The sequence below is a fragment of the Lepidochelys kempii genome, chromosome 10, assembly GCF_965140285.1.
Source record: "Lepidochelys kempii isolate rLepKem1 chromosome 10, rLepKem1.hap1, whole genome shotgun sequence".
NCBI lineage: Eukaryota > Metazoa > Chordata > Testudines > Cheloniidae > Lepidochelys > Lepidochelys kempii.
The window spans coordinates 24,152,437-24,171,730 of NC_136389.1; the positions used below are offsets into that span (position 1 = coordinate 24,152,437).

At 41.9% G+C, this 19,294-nt stretch overlaps 1 protein-coding gene across 5 annotated transcripts in view; it reads right to left on the minus strand.

The window, feature by feature from the left end:
• Window positions 1-14,321, minus strand: part of ATF7IP2 (activating transcription factor 7 interacting protein 2) — a 56,317-nt gene extending 41,996 nt beyond the window's left edge. Inside the window, exon 1 of one of the 5 annotated variants that reach the window (XM_073362468.2) lies at window positions 14,062-14,321. The gene's annotated coding sequence lies outside the window, so the exon portion shown is untranslated. Of the gene's footprint in view, window positions 1-6,836; window positions 8,053-13,505; window positions 14,026-14,061 lie in introns of those variants that run through there. The other 4 variants (XM_073362472.2, XM_073362471.2, XM_073362470.2 and 1 more) reach the window with 4 other exon arrangements.
• Window positions 14,322-19,294: the final 4,973 nt, after the last annotated feature.

The following is a 19,294-nucleotide window of genomic DNA, read 5'->3' on the forward strand; positions in this document are numbered from 1 at the left end:
TTACTTTACATACGACAATAGTTTATTTATATATATATATATATATATATATATATATATATATATATATATATATACACATACACACACACACATACATACACACACACACACACACACACTTTATAGACTTATAGAGAGAGACCTTCTAAAAAACATTAAAATGTATTACTGGCAAGCGAAACCTTAAATTAAAGTGAATAAATGAAGACTCGGCACACCACTTCTGAAAGGTGGCTGACCACTGGTCTAGAGCAACCCAGATATAGTTACCCAAAGTCCGAGATGTTTTGAATGATCAGTGGCAGGTTTTTGGTGGCCAACCTTCCTCCTAGCTGCTGGGGAGTTGGATGTCAGCCTCCTAGCTCATAGGAAAGCTCTCCGAACTTCTCCAAAATTATTCACTCTGACTAATCTTTTTATAGGTTGCTCAAAACAAAGCTAATAACTCACAGGAAAATTGTTATTTTGCAAGGGGTTACTACAAGCAACTCCTAATCATAAAATCAGCAAAAACTCATAATCGGGAACACCCAGATCCAAGATCAGCCATCCACACTTACACCCATTCTCATGATTCTTCCAATTTTACTTTCCATCCTCATCAGCAAAACTGCAGCTGCAGCTATTTCATATGCTTATATAAACCTCAAGTTATTTCTACCTACATGGTGTTCTCGCTTCCAGTTAGTGGTGGCTTGAGTGCACAAAACGTCTGTGGCATTGTCAAATCAATTTCTCTTGCAACAGGCAATCCAGTTCCTTCACTGATTATGGTCACTCACTAAGTATGGTATTGCTTCCCAGGTGATGCCAGCTCATTCAGTAGCTTCCGGGGTGGTCTTCTGCCAATTTTTTTTTTTTTGTTGGCCTTCCTTGCTTTCTTTTTCTTTCCTTTAGTGCCCAATTCAATGATTGCTTAGTATGTCTCCCATCTTCCATACAGTGCACATGTCCTGAGCACCTGAGCCTGCTTTCTTTAATAATATTTTCTAACATGTCCTGCTTTGTCAGCTCCCTTACTCTCATGTTATTTTGTTATCTTTCTAGGAAATATGTTGCCTCTTTCTCAGCCATCTGTGATCTCTTTTTTTGTTAGCCATGGCCATCAGCAAAGTGTCTACTCCGTACAGTAGCATGCTTGGGGATAATCTGCCCTTTAGTTTGGTGTGGAAACCTCTGTTTGACCAGATGATGTTCATCCTTCCAAAAGTGTTTTTTGCTTTTCTTAATCTTGTATGAATATCTTTATGGCAGCCACCTTCAAATGCCATCACACTCACAGAAAGTAGAGCTCTGCTATTTTTGTGATTTCTTTTTCATGCATGTACCCCTTTGCATCTCTTGTCCAGTTTCTTATCTTAATTGTGGTTTTCTCTGCATTTCCTATCAGTCCAATTTTTGCTACTTCCTCTTCTACCTCTGATGTAAGGGCAGTCATTCCATTCCACGTCACACTTGGTAAAGCAAAGCCTTCAGCCAAGTCAAGGTCATGTAACTCATCTCCACTAACCCACTTTATACCATCCACAATGACTTGTTCCCCACTTCATCACCAACTCTATTGCTAATACAAAGAGGATTGGTGATAACACACACCCTTGTCTAACTCCGGTCACAATGTCGAACCACTCACCTAGGCCTGTGCATCTACTTCCATCTTACTGTGCATCTACTTCCATCATATTAACTGCTTATTATGTTGATAAGCTTGTGCAGTATCCCATAGCTTCTAGTAAAATTCGACAGGGTTTCTCTGTGGACACTATCAAATGTTTTCTTAAAATTGAGGAAGTTGATTAAGATGGGTTTTTGCCAAGCAGAAGGTTTTTTTTGATGATCTGTTAAAGAGCGAATATGTATTCCAAACATGATCTCCTGCACGGAACCAAGCCTGTTCTTCTCGTAATATTCAATCCACTGCTTCTTGATTCTATTCAGCATAACAGTAGCCAATACTTTGCCAAGGATTGAGATAGCAGTACAATACCTTGCCAGTTCGTGCACTAAGATCACCTTTTTTTTGGCAATGTCACAATGATGCCATCTTTCCAGTGTTGTACCACTTGTTCTTTCACCCATATTTTGTTAGAGTTTTGTTAGCTACTCAATCAAAACTTCACCTTCTGCCTTTAGTATCTCTGCTTGAATTCTGTCAACCCCAGTAGCGTCTCCTTGTTTAAAGCCTTTGATGGGTGCTTTAATTTCATCAGGTGTTATTGGTTCCTCTTCTATTTCTAACTTAGACTTGGCATTTCCTTCAAACCTGTGCATGATCATTAACTCTGGACAGTTTAAAATGGAACCAAAATGTTCTTTCCAGAGTCCAGCTTGTTCTTCATGCATTTTCAGCATCTGTCTCAGAGCTTCTCATGGACATCACCTGCAATGGTCTGATTTTTCTGGCAAAGTCTTTCATTATTCTATAGAGCTGCTTGAAGTCTCCCCACTTCTGTGCTGCTTCCTCTGCCTCCGCAGCTTCTTGTGAAATCATTTTTATCTTGCCTACATCTCTTCGTCTTTTTCTCCATATATTGCACCTGCCTCGAACAGTTCTGCCCACGCCTTGCAGGGTTACTTTTTCACCTTCAGTGCTGCCTGTTCATCGATCACTGCCTATGTTCCAGATGTAATCCAAGCATCTTTCTTCTGCACTCTGCACTCCACTACTACTTCTGCTGTCTCTATACAGTTTTCTTCCAGTTTGGCCCTCTGTTGTCCACACTTTTATCAGCCTGATCCTGTAAAACACTGGAACAGTTGCAAAGTGCAATCTGATCTGCATTTCTTTGACTCTGAACTTATCTACATCTATAACACTAAAATATAATGATCTGAGCCAACATTGCTGCTCCGATGACTGTGACACCCCCCAAATAAGATTTCATCTCTTAGATATTCACCCATGTTCTATCTGGTTGACAGTTGCATTCACTGCTGATGTCCTTGTGAGACTGTAAAACCTCCTGCTGGAGGAAACTGCCTCTTATATTTAGAGTGTTTGTGCCACAGAGATTCATGAGCTGGTTACCATGATCAGTTCAGATGCCTTCCACTTCTGTGCCTATCACTCTTTCCCAATCAGCAGAGCTGTTGCCAATTTGTGCACTTAAGTCACCTATCATCAATTTGATGTCATGGTTAGGCATGTCATCCAATACATTTATGAGCAGGTGCAGCAAGTATCCTTTTCAGTGTCATCTATTGTATGTGTTGGTGCATAGACAAGGATTGTTGTATATTTGAAAGGTCTTATTTGCAGCTGGCTGGTACTATTCGGTCGTTCAGTGGCTCCCAAGTCAACACGGTCTTCTTCACTGTAATGTTATGCAGAATAATTCCTATACCTATTTTGTGCATTCTTCCTCATCAATAATATTATAGCGCCACCAGACACCATCTTGCTACTCTCTCACCTTTTCACCTCACTGATGCAAAGTATCAGATGGTATTTTTTCAATTCTCATGTAACATGTGCCAGCTTTCCTATACTATACAAAGGACATGGATTCCCCACGTCCCTATTCTTGTTACAGACTTGGTCTTCAGGATTTGATGTCTCAAGTTCTCAGCTTTCATTGAGATCTGACTACTTGGCTTTTGAGCTCTATCTGCACCTACTCTCCTCAACTTTTGGTTTAAGTGAACTGTTTCTGGTGCAGTAAGGTTTTACATGAGTGTGTAGCTAACCCAGCTGCAGAACCCTCCTTTTATCTGGGCTTGGGTCTGGCATTGTTGCTAACAGTGGCAGCTCTTTACAAAGTAAAATACAAATCATCCCAATTCACAAAATACAGAATGGAATGTTATCAAAAGACTGGCAACAAAATAGTAGGTAAAAAACCTACAGTAGAATTTTATCTGTATATTATTAATATACACATTTATAAACTTGTCCCTTCATTTCTCTAATATTCAGTAGAAGTCTCTGTGAGGTCTCAAACAGTTTACTACCTTCAAAATAATGTGCTTAAATTTACTTGAATATTACAAACTATCAAAATTAAATTGTGCCATGATTACTTGTTCACAAAATTCAGTAATTTGGCAAACAAACATGCTTGTTTTCTAGGGTTTCCCAGTCAAAGTACATTAAGAAGATTTTCCTATGCCATTCTCTGAACCAGCCCTGACACTGAAAACACCAACAGAACTCAGATACACAACATACAAAGAACTGGGACTCCCGAAAGGCTGGTATTAATGAAGCACAATACAGAGAACTGGCTGGCCAAAACTGAAATCCTTGTCAAATCTGTAACAATGTAAAATGATATGTAAGAATGCCCAAAGGCTGCCTTTACAATATCATAGAGGTTGGGCATCCCTTTCTCAACACAAGTTGTGGAGAATGCACTTGAGGAACAAACGTCATTAGAAGTCTTTTTTAGTTCATGCAACATAGATTTTTAACGCAGTCTAATACTAAAAGACACAGAAGTCTTAGAAGCTGTCTATTCCTTGCATCCAACTTTGATGTTCCCCTCTGGTGTTATCCGGACTGGTGATCTGCTAGGTCACTCCAGTCCTTGACTCTGGGATCCAGCCTTATCCTGCTCTGCTGTAAGAATCCCCACTCCTGGGCTGTTCACACAGCCTCTGGCATGTAAGCTGCTCCCAACTACTTGCAACTGAATGACACTAGCCAATATCTCTGGTCCCAAACACAACCCTAGGCATCTCCATCATGCAGTGTCCAGTTATGCTCTCCAGATGCTGCAAACTTATATAAGTTTGTCAATTTAACAAAGAAATTGATATGTACCAGGCTTATTATCCCAAGGAGAGCCACTGATACATCTCAAACCAAACACACCTCTTCAGGTAGAATAAACAAACGTATTAACTATAAAGACAGATTTTAAGTGATTATAAGTCAAAACATAAGCCAGATTTGGTCAAATGAAATAAAAGCAAAACTCATTCTAAGCTGATCTTAACACTGCCAATGCCCTTACAAACGTAGATGCTTCTCACCACAGGCTGGCTGGCTGCTCTTCAGCCAGGCTCTCCTCTTTGATCAGTGCTTCAGTCGCTTGATGTGGTATCGGCAGGTGTAGGTGGAAGAGAGAGAAGAGCATGGCAAACATCTCTTCCTTTTATCATGTCCTTTCCTCCCCCTTGGCTTTGCCCCCTCCCCCCCCCCTTTCAGAGTCAGGTGAGTATTACCGAGTCTCTCCAAGCAAGGGTGAGCAATTCCCTTGGCATGGCCTCATGCAGGTGAGTCATTGCATTGTAGCTCCCTTGCTGGACAATGGCTGTTGATGGGTTGTTTGACACCCTGCCCGGGCGCTGGTTACTTTACTTGCTGTTGCCTCTGGGGTGCTAATATCTGGCTGAGTCCCCCAACTTACCGCATGTTTTAGTGACAACCATACTACACAATTCTCATTACTTCATATTCATTAATGATATATATGGATAGAGAAACTACTTTCAGCAGTTCATAACCTTTCCCTGATACCTTACAAGGTATGCTTTATATGTAAAATCATGATTATATGAAAATGAGGAATATGGGGGTTACAGCACACTCCCCCAAGGTATAGAATGTCACACCAACCCTAAGAAAATCTGGGCAACTATCCTGTAATGCTTTACAGAAAGGAGAGGTAGCGTGTTTAGCAGATATGCATACAGAGCAGCAATAAGTAGGGCAATACATTCCAGATGTCCAACCAAAGAGGGCTAGGTGGAAAGTCAACTTGCCTATCTGGTTATGTAGGCAGAACTAGGAGCATCATTTACGCCTCAAAGTAAGTGCGATGACTGAGTTCCAAGCTAACAACCGCGTGACAGCCTAGGACATTTGCAAAGTAGACACGCAGTTTTCTAAAGTTAATGCATATTAACCACATGGGTTGCCACAAACTGTGTTAGGTGCCAACAAATTATTAACTGGTTACAAACCCCAAAGGAATGAGATGCTCAACTCCCACTTAATTTCAATGGGGTTTGGGCACCTAAATCCCAGCCAAAGAAATTGTATTGCATTATCCTGAAGACATTCTTTCACATTTTTCTGTCACAAAGTAATCACGTAAAAGGAATGTGGGGGAGAGGAAGGAAATATTATTCTATCTCATGCCATTTTAATTCATGACCTAGTATAAACAGGTTATACCATCTATAAGCAAATCTAGATCACTGCTAGAAAAACAGTCACTTTTCAACATATTAGACAGCAAGTTAAGTTTCAAGGAAGAATAAAGATCCAGAGATTCCAAGGATCACCTAGTCTGACCTTCTGTATAACACTGGCCAGAGAACTTTCCAAAAATAATTCTTAGAGCAGATTTCTTAGAAAAGCATCCAATATTGATTTAAAAAATGGTCAGCGATGGAGAATCAACCACCACTCTTGAAACTGTTCCAATGGTTAATTACGCTTGTTACCCTGAAAACGGATGTAGGGTACCCCCAGAATGTAACTAAATCTGTTCTCATTAATTATGGGTCTCCAGGGTGACTAAGGAAATACTTGGAAGACACAGATATAGCTTTCCGATAAATGACTGACACATGCAGTACTCTTTCCACAACAAGGCATCTTTTTATTGGTGCAAACAACAATCCCTGACAACCACCACCAAAAAACAAATCCCTACAATAAATTAAAGAGCACCCCAAATAGCAACAACATACAGTGGAGATGATCCTAGGTAGCTGCACCTCACATCAGATAGCCGGTCTTTCACAGGTCACTGACAGCAGTTCTTATATGTTCTTTAAGTCTTATATATGTAAATTCCCCCCACAATTAACACAACTTCATTAATGCCCACCCACGCACACAGTACTATAACTATGACTATAACTTCGTCTAACAGACTTACTCCATTTGCTGACTATGCTGCATTGTCTCTCCTGTGCTCGCTCTCTCTGTCCATGCTACTGCACACTCACCAATTAGTGGTGAAGCTGAGCTGGCCATGTTCTGTGAGGGTAATCAGTCTCCACAGGTCATTGATGGCAGCAGTTCTTCTCTCTTCTCAGCTCTCTGCTCAACTCCTGTGACAGGACAAGACTCCCTCTGCTGCTGTTTTTCCGAGAGTGTTCTCTTCTTAACTGTCAGCTTTTAACTGACACACTGACCTTTATACCATTTCTCAATTCTATTTTTAGACACATCATCCTACTTGTTTACCTTATTGTGCTGTCAGTTCTATTTTTAGCCTGCCACTGTTATTTACCTCATAGTGGTATGATTTGCTGAATCACTGGTTGTTTCATACCTTTTTCCTCACCAATTTGGTTTTCCTGACAATTCTACATTTAGTGCTCTGTGACTTGCAGCTTCCATCTATTGATGGAATGACTCTTGCTTATTTAAAATGGAAACCAGGGATCTAGGGATTTTAAAATGGAGTCTCTGGTATCACCCTCACTGTCAATAATTTATGATTTCCCGTCTTAATTTGTCTAGCTTCGACTTCCAACCGTTGGATCATGATATAAGAATAGAAAAACTGAAGGTGTCTATGACTCATCTAGGGGGTGCTGTATTTTCTCCTGGCTTTTTCATATCAATTCAGCAGGTCACACACACACACAAACATCTAAAGAGAACGTTCCTCCTTGAAGGGGAATAAGAGTCAGATAATGTAGCTTCTGTTTCCAAGTCTGACAATTACTTGCTACTTAGACTTGGAAGTCTGTATTAGTGACTTAACCTAATGTGGCCGTGATGGAATTATTAATATTTGAAATTAGGCCTGTCAAGCGATTAAAAAAATTAAACATGATTAATCGCATTGTTAATAATAGAATACCATTTATTTAAATATTTTTGGATGTTTTCTACATTTTCAAATATATTGATTTCAATTACAACATAGAATACAAAGTGTACAGTGCTCACTTTTTATTTATTTATTACAAGTGTTTGCACTGTAAAAAACAAAAGAAATAGCCATGTTAGTCTGTATCAGCAAAACCAGCAAGGAGTCCTTGTGGCACCTTAGAGTCTAACTAATTTATTTGGGCATAAGTGTTTGTGGGCTAAAATCCACTTTATCAGATGCATGGAGTAGAAAATACAGTAGGCAGGTATAAATACACAGCACATGAAAAGATGGGAGTTGCCTTATCAAGTGGAGGTGGGGGGGGGGGGCGGGATCAGTGCTAACAAGCCAATTCAATTAAGGTGGAAGTGGCCTATTCACAACAGTTGACAAGAAGGGGTGATACCAAGGGGTGGGGGGAAAATCACTTCTGTAATGCTAATGGGCCAATATAATCAAGGTGGCCTATTTCAAACAGTTGACAAGAAGGTGTGAATACCAGCAGAGGGAAATTAGTTTTTGTAGTGACCCATCCACTCCCAGTCTTTATTCAGGCCTAATTTGATGGTGTCCAGTTTGCAAATTAATTCCAGTTCTGCAGTTTTTCATTAGAGTCTGTTTTTGAAGGTTTTTTGGTTGGAGAATTGCCACTTTTAAGTCTGTTACTGAGTATCCAGGGAGATTGAAGTGTTCTCCTACTGGTTTTTGAATGTTATAATTCTTGATGTCTGATTTGTGTCCATTTATTCTTTTGCACAGAGACTGTCTGGTTTGGCCAATGTACATGGTAGGGGGCATTGTTGGCACATGATGGCATATATCACATTGGTAGATGTGTAGGTGAATGAGTCCCTGATGGTGTGGCTGATGTAATGTGGTTATGTCCTTCTTGTCAACTGTTGTGAATAGGCCACTTCCACCTTAATTGAATTGGCTCGTTAGCACTGATCCCCCACGTGGTAAGGCAACTCCCATTTTTTCATGTGCTGTGTATTTATACCTGCTTCCTGTATTTTCCACTCCATGCATCTGAAAAAGGAATAGTATTTTTCAATTCACATCAGTACTGTAATGCAATCTCTTTATCATGAAAGTTGAACTTACAAATATAGAATTATGTACAAAAATACTGCATTCAAAAATAAAATATAAAATTTTAGAGTTTGCAAGTCCACTGAGTCCTAACTCCTTGTTCAGCCAATCACTCAAATAAAAAAGTTTGTTTACATATGCAGGAGATAATGCTGCCCCCTTCTTGTTCACAATGTCCTCTGAAAGTGAGAACAGGTGTTCTCACGGCACTGTTGCAGCCAGCATCGCAATTATTTACGTGCCAGATGAGCATGCTTCAACTACCATTCCAGGGGACTTGCGGCCATGTTGATGATGGTCTCTGCTCGAAAACCATCCAAAGCAGTGCGGACCGACGCATGTTCATTTTCCTTATCTGAGTCAGATGCTACCAGCAGAAGGTTGATTTTCTTTTTTGGTCGTTCGGGTTCTGTAGTTTCTGTATCGGAGTGTTGCTCTTTTAAGATTTCTGAAAGCATGCTCCCTACCTTATCCCTCTCAGATTTTGGAAGGCACGTCAGATTCTTAAATCTTGGGTTGAGTGCTGTAGCTATCTTTAGAAATCTCACATTGGTACCTTCTTTGCGTTTTGTGAACTCTGCAGTGAAAGTGTTCTTAAAATAAACAACATGTGCTGGGTCATCATCCGAGACGGCTATAACATGAAATATGTGTCAGATTGTGAGTAAAAGAGAGCAGGTGACATACAATTCTCCCCCAAGGAGTTCAGTCACAAATTTAATAAACACACTATTTTTTTTTTAACCAGGGCTTTGGAGTGGAGCCCGCAGAGCAGCTCCGGAACAGCGGAGCTGCAGGTTTTTGCCTTGAGCTGGAGTGGAGCTGAAGTACAGCCCCAAAGCCCTGTTTTTAACGAGCATCATCAGCATGGAAACACGTCCTCTGGAATGGTGGCCGAAGCATGAAAGGGCATACGAATGTTTAGCATATCTAGCATGCAAATATCTTGCAATTCTGGCTACATAAGTGCCATGCAAATGCCTGTTCTCTTTCTGGTGATGTTCTAAATAAGAATCAGACAGCATTATCTTTTGTAAATGTAAACCAACTTGTTTGTCTTCATGACTGGCTGAACAAGAAATAGGACTGAGTGGACTTGTAGGCTCTGAAGTTTTACAGTGTTGTGTTTTTGAGTGCAGTTATGTAACAACAAAAAATCTACATTTGTAAGTCGCACTTTCAGGACAAAGATTGCACTACAGTACTTGTATGAGATTAACTGAAAAGTGCTATTTCTTCTGTTTATCATTTTTACAGTGCAAATATTTGTAAACAAAATATATACTTTGATTTCAAATACAACACAAAATACAAGATATATATGAAAATGTAGAAAAACATCCAAAATATTTAATAAATTTCATTGGTAGTCTCTTGTTTAACAGTGCTATTAAAACTGCAATTAATCGTGATTAATTTTTTAGTTAATCACGTGAATTAACTGCAATTAATCAACAGCCCTATTTGAAATTGATATTAATATGGAAAACCACCAAAAACTAATTTAGCCATAAATTCCTCTGTTAAATCCAATTGCTCTAAACATGCCCCAAAAGCCTAAATAATAAGCAATTTACTATATCCAAACAATAATAAAACATTGATAAGAATTTGATCAAGATACTTACAAACAGCCTAAACCCAGGGCTGCTTAGATGCATATTGGTTGGCTCCCAAACGGTCAGGTAGGTATTAGCAATGAACCCTTTAAGAATTTACTTTTTATACCCTTTAACAAATGATATCATTGCCAATTACTGGCTTCAGCTAAAAACCAGTGTGAGACAATTAACCTTTATTTCTAATCTTAATCCAGATAAGATTTACAACCTCCTTTCTTCCCAAGGCCTTTCCTCCCTATCTCTTCCCCACCTTCTTGCTGGCCAAAAGAACAGTAAGAAGGTTTGTGCTTGTTTCTTTTCCAGACAGTTTTTATTGGTCTTGTTACTGCAGCTCTTTAGTTTACTAGTTACTTTTGAACCAACATCCTTCCCACACTGCAAGTAATACTACTTATTATTCTCTCAGCTTTCTTTTACTTGCTGATTGGGGCCTTTTCCTTACAAGCCATAAACAATACGCAGATATTATTTTCTAGTCCCCCAGCATCTGGCTCCCCTACTGAGCTCCCCACACTCAGACCCCGCTGCTGAGCTCTATTCCGCCTACACTCAGACCCCCCATTGGAGTCCCAGCCACCTTCACCTGGACCCCCTGCAGAGTCCTATTACCATTGCACCCAGACCCCCCCACCCTCAACAAGCCCCTGTGCATCCACATCCCTCCCCCACACTGCCCCACACAGAACCCTCTCAACCCACACCTGGATTCCCCCCACACTACGATCCTGCCTTGCTGAGTCTGCCTGCCTGCCCACACCTGGTGCACCTGGCACAGAGGGGCAGGGCTCTGGGGTGTTTCTGGAACAGGCCCAGTCCTTGCGCTGTGTCAGGGTTGGGTGCAGCCTTACTGCTGAATCCATGACCTGGGGGTTGGGGGAGCTGCACAGTAATCTCTCACCTCTATGCTCTACATGTCATGCTGAAGCTTCCATATTTACTTGACAAATAAAATTTGCAGAATTTTAAAATTTTATGCACAGAATTTTTAATTTTTTTGGCACAGAATGCCCTCAGTAGTAATGAGTATGTAAAAAATTTAAAACCAAAAGATAGACGGTTCCTTTTAAAATAGTACCTTAGGCCTTGAAACAATGAAGTGTTTGAGGCCACCATTAAGATTTTGCATTAGAGAGCAAGTTGTCTTCACTGATGTAATAAAAATCGGTAACTTGTGAAACTGAAATTGAAAACTGAACACTAGAAAAGTACTTATCAGATGCAGAGTAATCAAATCCCAGGATCTCATACTTTTTTTCCCGCGAAAAAGGATTTAAAAAAAAAGAAGACTCCCAGCCAAAAAATTTTTAAAATGGGGTTTTTTACTTATTATTCTGTATGTATCACCTCAAACTGTATCAATACAGTGTGACAAATTAAACTATCTGAATTTTAATTTTTATGTTCTCTTTTGTCACATTTATCTCATTTCTGAAAAATAAAAGTTTAAACACTTGTCAAAATGAAATCTTTGCTTTAACTCTTAAGATCACTGCCACCTTAATAGTTATCAATTTCTATCAATATGAAAAGATTTGTTCGGCAGTTAGAATTCATGGAATTTATGTTACTAACTTGTAGGAATATATGCTCTATTAATAAAAAAAATCCTAAAGGAACCTAAAGGCTCTACAAATGGTATACCAGAGGTTCTCAACTGTGGATAATGGACCACATTGCAGCTCTCATTGCATATGCTGTCTTCCTTCATTCCTGCTTCCAAACTGAACTGATACAAGCAAAAATGCCTTAAAAACTTAACCTTTCCATGTAAGCAATTAAAATACTTGTCACAGAAATGTGGTGTAATCTTAAGTAGGAAGAGAGGTGGTCCTCCACAATCTATGTATTAAAATGCAAGCTACATTATGAAAAAGTTTGATAATTGCTCTATACAAAGTGCACTGAATTGTAGTCACATGGAGAGGTGGAAGTTAGCCATCTGGTACATCTTGGGGAGGGGAAATTTTGTCTGAAGACAACAAGGCACACCAGTCCTCTTATAAAAAGCACTGTTGGATGTTTAACATCTACATCAATCAATGATCCTCTCAATTCAATGGGACTCTGGCATTAGACAATGATCTAAGATGCACACAGGAGTACAGGAGAGTTTCCAGGCCACAGAACTATTTGAATGTGATCTGCAAAGTATTAAAAATATAAGATAGGGCTTGTATCTTACTTGTTTGCTTATGACCTAAAAAGAACGAAAGTTTTATTTTGTTCTTTAAAGATAAAAAGCAAGCAGGAATATCAAATTTAGTTTCCCACATTTTTAAGGAAGGACCTCGGGGAAAACCCTATAGATGATTATAACTTCTAACCCATTAATTTAAAGGGCTTCAAGGGAGCTGAATCTTTAACACAAGCTATCATCAGCAACAAATTAGTATTGTGGTTAAGTTAATGGCTATTATCCAGAGCTCTGAGACCAACTGGAGTCACCAAAAATTGTAGATATTAATTATATTAACCATTAATATGGATTAACAAATTTTGTATCGAGTGGAAGCGTGTAACAATATACCCAGCTACGAGACAGCTAAAATACAAATTAGCATAACATGATGTCATTTGAAATAGGATATGAAACTGCTTTAGGAGTCTCTACTAAAAAGTAACATTATCGTTTGATTAAATTTCTGTATTTAACACGTCTAATGATCAGGTGGAGGTTTATTAGTGGACATTAAGTGATTTACCGGAATACAAGGTTGAGAATGTTGAGATCAGTATCTAAAGAAGGGATCATATCTGGCTCTCAGAATTTTTAGCAAATGTGACCTAAGACACCATGATTTTTCAGAATGACTACACCTGGATATTATTAGACACTTGAATGGGTCTATGACAGAAGTTATGCTTTTTCATCAAGGAGGCACTATGGAAAAGCAACAGAAATAAAAATCAGGCCTTCACACCTTTGAAAACAGTGAAGTCCTGTGTCTTTTACCGTGGCAGGCCACCTATTTACCACCTTATGCTTGGTGCCCCCCCATTACAGTACCTTCAAGCCACCTTGCACAATTTCACTCTCACAGTTTCGAGTGGGGCTGATTTGCAGCCTAGGAAGGCGCTCCAGTTGCACACAGGGCAGGAGGAGAAGAGATGGGCACGCTGCAGCCAGGGCACCCCGCCAGGGGGCAGAGGGAGGGTGCTCCCCTAAACACACCTAAGGAGCAGGGCAGGATGGGCGCCCCCTTGAAAAACGCCGTCCCCTCAGGCATCCACTGCCCTGGGGGCGGGGCACAACGCTTCGGAGCGAGGCTGTACCATGGACTCGGAGGCCAGTGGCTGCCCGCGGGGGGCAGGGCCCGAGTCAGCCGGAAGCAGGGAAGGGGAGGAGCGGGGAGGGGGGTTCACACGCTCGAGAAGGTTTAAGCTCCCCCAGGGCCGGCGGGCGAGGTCCCCTGCGTGACCCGCACTGGGAAAGCCCAAGGGAGCAGCCGGGGCCGGGCGCTCTCCTGGGCAGGGGGTGCGGGGTCAGGCGCCCTCCAAGGGCGCCCCCCGGCCCGGAGCAGGGACGGGCTCTGCGCTCCGGGCAGCGTGATCGGCGCACTCACCGGGGAGGAGGGGGGCAGCAATGAGCCGCTGCTTCGGATTCGCCGCAGAGCCGGACGGTTGCAGCAACACTTGACCGCCCCGCAGCGCGCGACCACCCGGAAGGGCAGGATTACCGAGTGCGGGGCACGTCAGGGTGCGCCGCCGGCCAATCAGGGCCGAGCGACCGCCGGGAGCGGACCCCAGCGCCTCCGAGCCTGCGCCAAGCTCGTCGCGCTCAGATGTCGGCCAGGGCTCCCCGAGGGCAGGGAGAGAGGGATGCACCAGCCCTCAGCTCTTCTCTCAGTGGAGCGAGAGGGCGGGAACTCCCTGCCCACGGTCAGGCGGGAAATAAGCACCCTGACTTTCACAATAAACCAAAAACGAGCTAATCCCATTGCAAAACAAACCAATCCCTACCACGCTTGGACCAACACTCTTATGTGACTAGATCCACCCCCCCACTCCCCCGGCGTGCACCCCTGACTCCCCCACCCTCTTACCCCTACTTGCCCCCCCTCCCCCCCGGCCAGAGCTGATCCAAAAAAAGAAAAAAGAAGCAAAAAGCTATAAAACCAAAATGTTGCCAACAGGCAACTCACAAGCCAATTAAGCCAAAAATGAGCCTAATTTCTCTCTCCCCCCCCCACCCGCAGGTTCAGCATGTCTGCTCCCTGCCCCTTTGCCTGGGAGAGCAGCTTTGGGCTTGCCTCGTGGAGAGCAAGCTGTGGGCCCTGGGCCCTCCTTCCTGAGGGTTCAAGCTTCTCCCTGTGCTGAAGGGTTGTAATGTTACTGTGTCCCTTCAAAATCTCACTTTATTCAGCCATGCACCCGCTCCCCTGTAGGTCTCCTTGCAATGCACCCGCTGAATGTGTGCGGGGTGGAGATCGGGCCTGCACTGAGGTGCTGCAGTGTATTGGCCCAGCAGTGTGCAGCGTTGGGCCCAGGATATGAGCGAAACAAGGTGGATGTGGTAATATCATTTATTGGAGTGCACCAACTGAGAGAGAGAGAGAGAGAGAGAGGCTTTCAGGCTTACATACAACTCTGCTTCAGGCCTTCCCCATCCTTCCCCAGACCCAAAGAAGAGCTCTGTGTGGCTCAAAAGCTTCTCTCTCTCACCAACAAAAGTTATTATGAGGTAAAAAGATATTACCTCATCCACCTTGTCTCTCAAAGTTATGGGCTCATTTAAAAATCGAAGGACAGGGCCTAGGTCCAAGAGTGATGTTACCAGTTGAACCTCAGAGTTCTGAACTGACCAGTCAACCACACACCTCATTTCGAATCGGAAGTACGCAATCAAGCAGCAGCAGAGACCAAATTAAATAAATACGGTACAGTACTGTGTTAAACGTAAACTACTAAAAAATAGAGGGCAAGTTTAAAAAAAAAATTGACAAAGTAAGAAGACTGTTTCTGTGCTTGTTTCATTCAAATTAAGATGGTTAAAAGCAGCATTTTCTTCTGCGTAGTAAAATTTCAAAGCAGTATTAAGTCAATGTTCAGTTGTAAACTTTTGAAAGAACAACCAAAATGTTTTGTTCAGAGTTACGAACATTTCAGAGTTATGAACTACCTCCATTCCCGAGGCATTTGTGACTTTGAGATTCTATTGTTTATAGGCAATGTCTTTGTCATTCTTATTGTCATTTTAAGTGCCTCCCTTTCCCTATCAGCAAAAAAGTGTCACCAATGCACTTAATATTTCCAATCTGTCATGGAAAGGAAAGGAAAATGGCTTGAGCAAGACTCTTTCACTGGTAATGTTGGGAACAGTAGGTGGACAAATATTGCAGCCATTATGTTATCTGCAGTAGAAGTTCTATGCAAAGCTTAAAACTGGGACTGTCAAGCGATTAAAAAATTAATTGTGAATAATGGTGCTGTTAAACAATAATAGAATACCATTTATTTAAATTTTTTGGATGTTTTCTACATTTTCAAATATATTGATTACAAATACAATACAAAAAGAAAAGGAGTACTTGTGGCACCTTAGAGACTAACCAATTTATTTGAGCATAAGCTTTCGTGAGCTACAGCTCACTTCATCGGATGCATACTGTGGAAACTGCAGAAGACATTATATACACAGAGACCATGAAACAATACCTCCTCCCACCCCACTCTCCTGCTGGTAATAGCTTATCTAAAGTGATCACTCTCCTTACAATGTGTATGATAATCAAGTTGGGCCATTTCCAGCACAAATTGCTGGATTTGTGCTGGAAATGGCCCAACTTGATTATCATACACATTGTAAGGAGAGTGATCACTTTAGATAAGCTATTACCAGCAGGAGAGTGGGGTGGGAGGAGGTATTGTTTCATGGTCTCTGTGTATATAATGTCTTCTGCAGTTTCCACAGTATGCATCCGATGAAGTGAGCTGTAGCTCACGAAAGCTTATGCTCAAATAAATTGGTTAGTCTCTAAGGTGCCACAAGTACTCCTTTTCTTTTTGCGAATACAGACTAACACGGCTGTTACTCTGAAATACAATACAGAATACAAAGTGTACAGTGCTCACTTTATATTTATTTTTATTACAAATATTTGCACTGTAAAAAACACAAGACATTTTTCAATTCACTTAATGCAAGTACTCTAGTGCAATCTATCATGAAAGTTGAACTTACAAATGTAGCATTATGTACAAAAAAAACCTGCATTCAAAAATAAAACAATGTAAAACTTTAAAGCCTACAAGTCCACTCAGTCCTACTTCAGCCAATTGCTCAGACAAACTAGTTTGCTTACAATTTGCAGGAGATAATTCTGCCCGCTTCTTGTTTACAATGTCACCTGAAAGTGAGAACAGGTGTTTGCATGGCACACTTGTAGCCGGCGTCACAAGATATTTACGTGTCACATGCACTAAAGATTCATATGTCCCTTCATGCTTCAACCACCATTCCAGAGGACATGCGTCCATGCTGATGACGGGTTCAGAGTGTTGCTCTTTTAAGATTTCTGAAAGCACACCCCACACCTTGTCTCTCTCACAGTTTGGATGGCACTTCAGATTCTTAAACCTTGGGTCGAGTGCTGTAGCTATTTTTAGAAATTTCCTATTGATACCTTCTTTGCATTTTGTCAAATCTGCTGTGAAAGTGTTCTTAAAACGGACATGTGCTGGGTCATCATCTAAGACTACTATAACATGAAATATATGTCAGAATGCGGGTAAAACAGAACACGAGGCATACAATTCTCCCTCAGGGAATTCAGTCACAAATTTAATTAACACATTATTTTTTTAACGAGCATCATCAGCATGAAAGCATGTCCTTTGGAATCGTGGCCAAAGCATGAAGGGACATACAAATGTGTAGCATATCTGGCAAGTAAATACCTTGCAACGGTGGCTACAAAAATGTCATGCAAAAGCCTATTCTCACTTTCAGGTGACACTGTAAATAACAAGCAGGCAGCAGTATCTCCCGTAAATGTAAACAAACTTATTTGTCTTAGCGATTGGCTGAACAAGAAGTAGCACTGAGTGGACTTCTAGGCTCTAAGTTTTACATTGTTTTGTTTTTGAGTGCAGTTATGTAACAAAAAAAATCTACCTTTGTAAGTTACACTTTCATGATAAAGAGATTTCACTACAGTACGTGTATGAGGTGAATTGAAAACTACTATATTGGGAGTCTCAAAGTCCCGGCCGGTGGGCCATTTGCAGCCCAAGAACCTCCCTACTGCGGCTCGTGGAAACTTTTTAAACGTTTTTTAATCTGGCCCTCATGGCTGCCAGTGGAGGGGCAGGAGCGGGAGGGGAGCGGGCAGGAGAGATTCACATGCCCCTCCCCCCAGCCTTGCTCCATCCTGCTGCTCCTGGGACCCTCCCAGGGGTAGTACTCAGCAACGTGTCATTCACTTCAAGCAGCTCGGCTCCCTGCAAGCAGTTCCCTATCCCTACTGTTGCCGGCGGAGGAGAGACCCATGCAGCCAAGCGGCCGGCTGTCTGCTGCAGGCGCCGCCCCCCCCTGCAGCTCCCGTTGGCTGGGGGAGAGGGATAGAGGTACCATCACAAGTTGCTGGGCAGAGTCAGCCATGGAGGCAGCGTCACTAGTCGCCGGGCAGAGGCAGCTGCGGCAACATGAAGCCAAGGGAGCGAGGGAAAAGGGTGGGAAATGGGCTGTGAGGTGGTGTGAACACCACCTTCAGTGACATTATTAGCCTGCTGGGAGGACTGACACTGCCCTAAGGTAAATTGAGTTTGAGACCCCTGTACTATATTTTTTGTTTATAATTTTTACAGTGCAAATATTTGTAATCAAAAATAATATAAAGTGATCACTATACACTTTGTATTGTGTGTTGAAATAGAAGTCAATATATTTGAAAATGTAGAAAAGCATCCAAATATTTAATAAATTTTAGTTGGTATTCTATTGTTTAACAGTGCGATTAATCGCGATTAATTTTTTTGAGTTAACTGCGATTCATCAACAGCTGTGGCGGTTTAATACAAGACAGGACACGGCTTTAGGCAAGCAAGCAGGCTGGTCTGCTGACGGGATTGCCCCTGTCAGCTTTTCCACCTCTCTTTTATTTCTCTCCCCCCTGCGCATTACATACTCCGACCGCAAAAGGCATCAACAAAGGAAATAATATGACTTTGATTAATATTCTTATTTACCAGCCTCTATCTACTACAATCTTTGTTCTCAGGCCTTGAGCCCAGGCCAAGGAAGCTTCCCACGGTTGATGTCCTTTAATTGACTTCCCAATGGTCCATGTTCCCATGGTCCATGTCCTTGGACAGAGCAATGTGTGCATCGCTCCTACACAACAGTCAGGGTGTGCCCTGACTGTTTCCAGGTGCATGAACACTACATGAACCCTTCAAACAGCCCTACTTAAAATGTAGTAGTCGCTAAGGCTACGGCTACACCAGAGAGCTTACAGCAGCACAGCTGCACCGCAGCAGCTGTGTCACTGTAAACTCTCTAATCTAGCTGCTCTAAACCGACAGGAGAGAGTTCTCCCATCGGCTTAACTACTCCAGCCCCAGCGAGAGGTGGTAGCTATGTCAGCAGGAGAAGTTCTCCCACTGACATAACACTGTCCACATCGGCACTTATGTCAGTGTAACTTATGTCGTTCAGGGGGATTGTTTTTTCACATCTCTGAGTGATATAAATTATGCCATCATAAGCAGTAGTGTAGACATAGCCTAACTTGCACATGAGCAACGATTAGAGAAAGGCACAAGAAGCTATGCTTAAGGCCCGGTCTGTACTGCAAA